General features: G+C 42.3%; 1 pseudogene; it reads left to right on the top strand.

Annotated features, from left to right (window-relative positions):
* The first annotated feature begins 222 nt into the window (after positions 1-222).
* On the top strand, positions 223-5,392 carry LOC105824896 (annotated as a pseudogene).
* Positions 5,393-6,479: the final 1,087 nt, after the last annotated feature.

Below are 6,479 nucleotides of genomic sequence, written 5' to 3'. Positions count from 1 at the left end.
AGTGGGTGCTCAATGAATGCTCATGCCCTATCTTCTGCTCCTTTTTCTTTCCAGGGCCATGGCCTCCACAATGTCAAGAACATTTCATAAATATTACTGGTAAGATGTGGCATCGTGATTATTACTTGCATTCCAGCCTTTGTGTCTTGTCTTAGGTGATTCATTGCAACCAAAAGAAAGATTCGCGTTGCTCTGGCTGACAAAAACCTGGAAAAACCACGAATGCTTCTTGTCATCAGCCTGTCCTGTGTTGGTTTGATGTCAGTCTACACCGACATCGATTCAGGTGACGAGAGTGGGGGCTTTCTGAAGCTTTTTGTTTACAGATTTGTCTCACGGTAGGTAGAGTGTGACTTAGGTAATACGATGGCATTCTCGGGAATTCGCAGAGATCAAAACACGAAACGCAGATGCGGAATAGCGATCAGTGCCAGAAAGAAGCTCCCAGTGTGTGAGAGTAGAAAAGCCCGGGAAAGCTGAAACATTCAACGTCTGCGTCTTGTACAGATGAGGAACTTGGAAGTCTCCTCTTTTCTGGGCTTTTTTTGACCAATCAGATGCTGATAAAACAGGGTCTTGCTCTTTGTCCTTCATTTTCATCATCATGGAATATTTGGAGCGTCTATAGGTGGAGCGGTAAATGGTTTTGCTGTGACTGGTCATTTGGCCACAAGGTATTTGAGCGTCACTCTGTGCTGCTCAGCATTATGTTGTGTTCACGCACGCTCTCAGCAGTTTGGGACCCAGCGTGGAGTCTCAAAAGGAAAGATGGGACAGAGGAGGTGTGAGAAAGCATAGGCAACCTGGAAAACCAGGCCAGGAATTTGAGGTTTTCTTAATGCAGGTTACGGTTTGCCTAAATTGGAAACATGGGATAATTCGGAAAGGTTTATCGGAGAGGCCGAGGTGCGGAGAACCTCATACCAGCAACAACTGCCACCATCTGGCTGTGTGATCTTAGAAAAACTGCTTCACTTCTCTGTGCCTCAATTTCCTCCACCACGAATAGGGGTATACAGTGCCTTCCTCACAGAGTAGTTGTAAGGATCAAGTGAGTCGGAATATAGAAAGTGCTTTCCACAGCCTAGAGCTTCCCAGCCAGCACGCGGGGTGACAGAGGTATGGGTCCCAGGCACCTGGCTACGGACACCCCGTCTCTTTACCCCGGTGCACTGTCTACCTCAAGACCCTGCATTTTCTACGAGGGCCACAATACGACAAAACCTGGAGGACGCTGTGTGGCCCAAGTCTCTGGACCTGAGGCTGTGGCCGTCCTGGCAGGTGAACGCGTTGGTGCAGCGAGACGAGGCCACAGTTAAGAGTTTGAATTTGGTCCATTGACCTCAGAGGTTTGTGAGCTTTTATTTGATCTGTTGGCAGCACAAGTATTTGACACTCATGAGCACAGCTAAGACCAAAAGCAACTGAAGTGATTTGTATTTCTTCTAGTAGCATGAGTTCAAATACAATTTGAATTAAAAGTTTGAAAAACTTCTTCTGCATAAACATTCATACTAGGGGCTAAATTGCTCCTCCCTTTGTCCATCTCTCAGATAAATTAAAATCTGCCACACTTTGAGAAGTGTGATTTTGTGGAACGGCTGACTCTGTGCAACCAGCGACGCCAGGGACGTGGCCTGAACGTGCTCGGGTAGGCGGGAAGGCAGGCTATGGGACACCGTGGAAGGTGGGGTGCACACAGCGCTCCTCACACCAACCTCGCTACCTTTATGCACGTTTGACAATTTCCATAGCTTAAAGTTTTTAAAAATTTGCCAGAATAATTAAAAGATTCTTATGTAGGATAAAGAATGATATAGAATTATGATTAACTCTGTTATTTATATTCTTAAGACATTTTCTAAACAATCCAGGTCTGCATGCTTCAATAACTTGTTTCTTGTAGTCTGACTGCTCTCCTTCCTGTCATTTTGAGACTGGAGCTCCTTAAAAGCAGTAAGTCGTAAGTTAAGGTTCACTGGTACCAAATTAATAAGAATACTAATAACGGCAGCATCAGTGACTACTTGCACACTTGTACTGACTATAAGACGGGTACACTTTAGAGCACTTGGAAATATTATCGCATAGAATTCTCGCAATAATCCAATAATGTAGGTATTTTATTGCCCCATTTTATGTATGAGGACACTGAGGCACAAAGCGTAACTTGTCCAAGGTCACACAGAAAGTAAGTGGCAGAATCTGGATTCAAACCAAGGCCCTCTGGCCCCTAGTCCACACTCCTTGGCTATATCTGGTTGCTTCACCAAAGCTAAGCTTTGCCCCTTGTATTTGGCTAAAATTTGCTATTTGGCTTTGGCTTTGGGAAGGGAACCAAGTGCCTGCCTCAAACCCACGGCTTCTTCGAACTTGTGTGTGCGATCACAAAGGGTGTCGCCAAAACTGATCAGCTTAATGTCCGGACTATAAACAAGAATATAATTAGGACATTGTGTTAATATAGGTGTATTTCCTTTCAAAGTATAGGTAAATATCTTAGATGCTCCTTGGAGAAAATATATTCTATGTGCTCTTATCTGAAAGTTCTGTCAGTCAGCTGGAGTACAAATGCAGCAAAAAAATGCTGCAGTAACCGGTGTTGGTGACAGATGTTAATTTTTCATGCAAAAACAACGATTAAGAACATTCAAAAGGTAAATAAATAGAGAGTATGAAGAGTGAGAGTGTGTTCACTAGATAACCTTAAGAAGAACATTGTGCCAACAATTTTCATAAAAATGTAAATACTTGTATAAGGCAGAATAAGAGAGATTAGATTATATCATAATTCTAATTGCCATGGAATTGCTTAGTGACTTGCATTTATAACACTAAGCAAAGACTTTAAGAATTATATTGAATTCATAGTTAAACTGTGCAGGCTTTGGGAGCACATATACTAATCTATAGTGAAATCCATTTAGGGTATCAGACTTTCAAGTAAAAGCCCTGTATGGGCAGTCTTCTTGTCTTGCAGGAAAAATTAAAAGCAGAACATCAAAATTTCACAGAGAGAAAAAGTCTCCAAACGCATGTATAATATACTCATGACAACTTAGCTTCTATGCAGACATCGTAAAGAATATAAAGTGTGAGGAAATGAAGACAGTGTTAGAGAAGAGCGAGAAATAGTAAAACTATTTTGCTCTTCCATTATCGATTGAAAGCAAATGTCCACTTCATGTTGTAGCTGTGCCTGCAGGACTCACACAGGCGTTGGCAACTCTGAGAAACTGGTGTTTTCCACACTATGATGTTAAACCTTTAAAATATGATGACAAAACTTTAAAAGTTCTGATGCTTAAATATTTAAAATAAAATTTCGTGTGGTTTATTATATCCGGAAACTTATTGTATGAGAAGTATTTATCTTAAGTCAAATATTGGCTCTAATAGTTGGACATTTAACATTTGGCCAAAGGGAAGATCGGAGCCTCTGTAAATTGATGAACCCAGAGATACGCAGCGAGTTCAGATTATTTCTCAGGCACTGTGCTGGGCACGAGGAACGAATGGCAAGTGGACGTCACCCCTCATCAGAGCCAGAGGGGACTCCCGCCCCAGGTGTTAGCATCCCACAGGCCTTGGGCTCAGGCATACCAAAATATCGAAGACCTGAGAAATTATATTGGCTACTTAATAAAGAAAAAATAAAAAACTACCCAAAAAGTCAAACAACCTGACTGTCCAGGCAAGACGGCGGGGGCCAAGGCTGGAGTAACCCTGGGCATCGTTCTTGACGGGATCTCGCCACCTTGGATGCTACCAAATTGACTCCAGTTTTACACAGAGTTATCAGCAGACAAGCCCTCATTAATACAGAAGGAATTTGTTATGGTCATGGAAAATCCACAGTTGTCAAAGCTATTTCTGGAGTTCACACGGTCAGGTTCAAAATGAGCTGAAAGGAAACGTTGCAATCAAGCTTGGATAGGCTAGTGCTGGCGTTCACAAAGGTGATGACTCAAGTTGTCCTTGGCCAGAATGTTACAGATCCTGTGGAAGGAGCACACCTGATACATTTCCTACAGACATGCCAGGCACCAAAGGGAACTGTGAACTCGTCAGACGTGTTCCCTTTGTTGACTGTCTTGGCCGTGACACTTTGCGGCCACTGTGGGGAACAGCACCGCATTGATGGAAGCGGCTCTGCTGTCGACAGCTGGAAGGAATCTTGCCCTCGACCTCCGACTTCTGGACACCTGGCTGCCACAGACGGGAAGCTGAAACGTACTTTCATTCTGCAAAATAAAACCGATTCGGTAAAAGAAAGTCAGGCTAAAGAACGGTATGAATAGTTCCTCGCATCTGTACAGGGTACGATAGCAGAAGGAGCTCCTCTTGTTTCAATTTCTGCTCAGCTGAAGTATTGAAGTTGTCTGTGAGCATATAGAAAAAAAATTCTAGTGCCCCCAAGATACTACTTTGGAACCCCAATTTATTGAGATTAGGTCCTTTGATATCAACAAACCTGCTGTGAGGTTGAAGACTTTAAGAGGGGTATAGCCGGAGGTAGTATTCTCAAAGAGGTGTTAAAGGTGGGCCAGGACATGGAAGTCAGATCTGACATTGTTCCAAAGATAGTGAAGGAGAACTCATGTGTGAACCGATCCTTTCCAAAATTATGTATCACTTCTTTGCAGAACACAGTGGGCTTCAGTATGTGCTCCACGGAATCTTACTGGAGTTGCAACAAAAATAGACCCAACATTCTGCCGAGCTGATAGAATGGCGGGGCAGGTGCTTGGTACGGTTGGAGCTTTACCTGAGAGCTTCACAGACTGGAAATTTCCCATCTCCTACTTAGATGGCATCCAGGTGTAAATACATAAGGAGACAAAAAGGCAGAAAAGGAATAAATCTAAGAATGAAGTGTTCACGTTGAATGTAGGATCTCTACCTACAGGAGGAAGAGTTAGTACAGTCAAGGCTGGGCTGGGCACAGTGGCTCATGCCTGTAATCCCCGCACTTGGGGAGGCTGGTTGGGAGGATTGCTTGAGGCCAGGAGTTCGAGACTAGCTGGGCAACATAGGGAGACTCTGTCCCTACAAAAAATAAAAAAATCAGCCAGGTGTGTTGGCGCGTGCTTGTAGTCCCAGCTACTCAGGAGGCTGAGGTGGGAGGATCACTTGAGCTCAGGAGTTCAAAGCTGCTGTGAGCTGTGATCATGCCGCTGCACTCCAGCCTGGGCAACAGAGTAAGATCCTGTCTCTTAAAAAACAAAAAATACAGTCAAGGCTGATTTGGGTAAAATAGCTCTCACTAATCCTGTGTGCACAGCAGTAGAAGAAAATACTGCTTTTAGCCGAAGAGTTGAGAAACACTGGCGTTTAATTGGTTGGTGTCAGAAGAGGAGTGACCATCAAGCCGACAGCAGATAATGACTGAAGAATCCCAGTTAAATAATACATCGGGATGAAGTCAGAATGTCCCTTAGCAACGTAGGGGTATATTTTCAAAGCAATATTGGGGAACGAATTTCACAGCTCATTACATACATTAATAGCAGCTCTCGGGTATTCTCATTTTCTGTGACAAAAATTTAAACTCTACACTTCAATAGTAAGGTCCACAATAAATGTAAAAATTGGTATATTGATGGATTTAATCTACATTTTAGCAGAAATTGATCATTGCTAAACATTTTCAAATTTGTCCGTCAACGCAGGTTTGAAGTGACACTGCCTGCCTCCCCCGGCCTTTGCTGTAGCACACACACCGCTGCACCTGTTCGAAAAAAAGTTTTCCTTCTTATTAAAAAAACCTGAAAAATAAAATCCATGTTTAAATGTTTGTGAAATATATGTAACATTATGTCAACATTGTTAGTTTATAACTCATAATTCATAAAAATCTCATCACATTGGGAAGCTTTCTGTAGGTGATATACTTTCCTCTTGCACAAATTCCCAAGTTTGCATGAAGATTAGTGAGAAAGGCAAAGCCAATCATAAACGAGTTGTTTGTAGCCTGATAATTTTGAAAGCAAAATTATAAAATAAGTTTCATATATTTCCATGGGAAAAAAATACAGTTCATGTGGAGCTTCGGTGCATTTTAATATGTTTGCTGCAATGTGGGGTGCGGCCCACGCCTGCAAGAGTCCTTGGACCCAAGGGTTTTAAAAACAGTCCTGGAACAGATAAGAGGTTTGTTTTATTTCCCTGATTATACAACTGCACAATCTTTGCATACTTCAGAAGACACTAGAAGGCACACAAATGGAAATTTAAGGTAATCCCACACTTAAAGAGACAACCACTATTAACATTTTGATTAAAAATACTTTCCAAGGCTTTTCCTATGCCTCAATACACAGACGCAGATTTTTTAACAGCTTTATTGAAGATGCCAAACCACTCGTCCATTTAAAATATGCGATTCAATGGCTTTTGGTGTGTTCTTAGAGTTACACAACCATCACCACTCTCAATTTTAGAACATTTTTATCCCTCCAAAAAGAAATCTTATACCC

Source organism: Propithecus coquereli, unplaced genomic scaffold, assembly GCF_000956105.1.
Source record: "Propithecus coquereli isolate 6110/MARCELLA unplaced genomic scaffold, Pcoq_1.0 Scaffold77, whole genome shotgun sequence".
NCBI lineage: Eukaryota > Metazoa > Chordata > Mammalia > Primates > Indriidae > Propithecus > Propithecus coquereli.
This window is presented reverse-complemented; position numbering and strand designations above follow the sequence as displayed.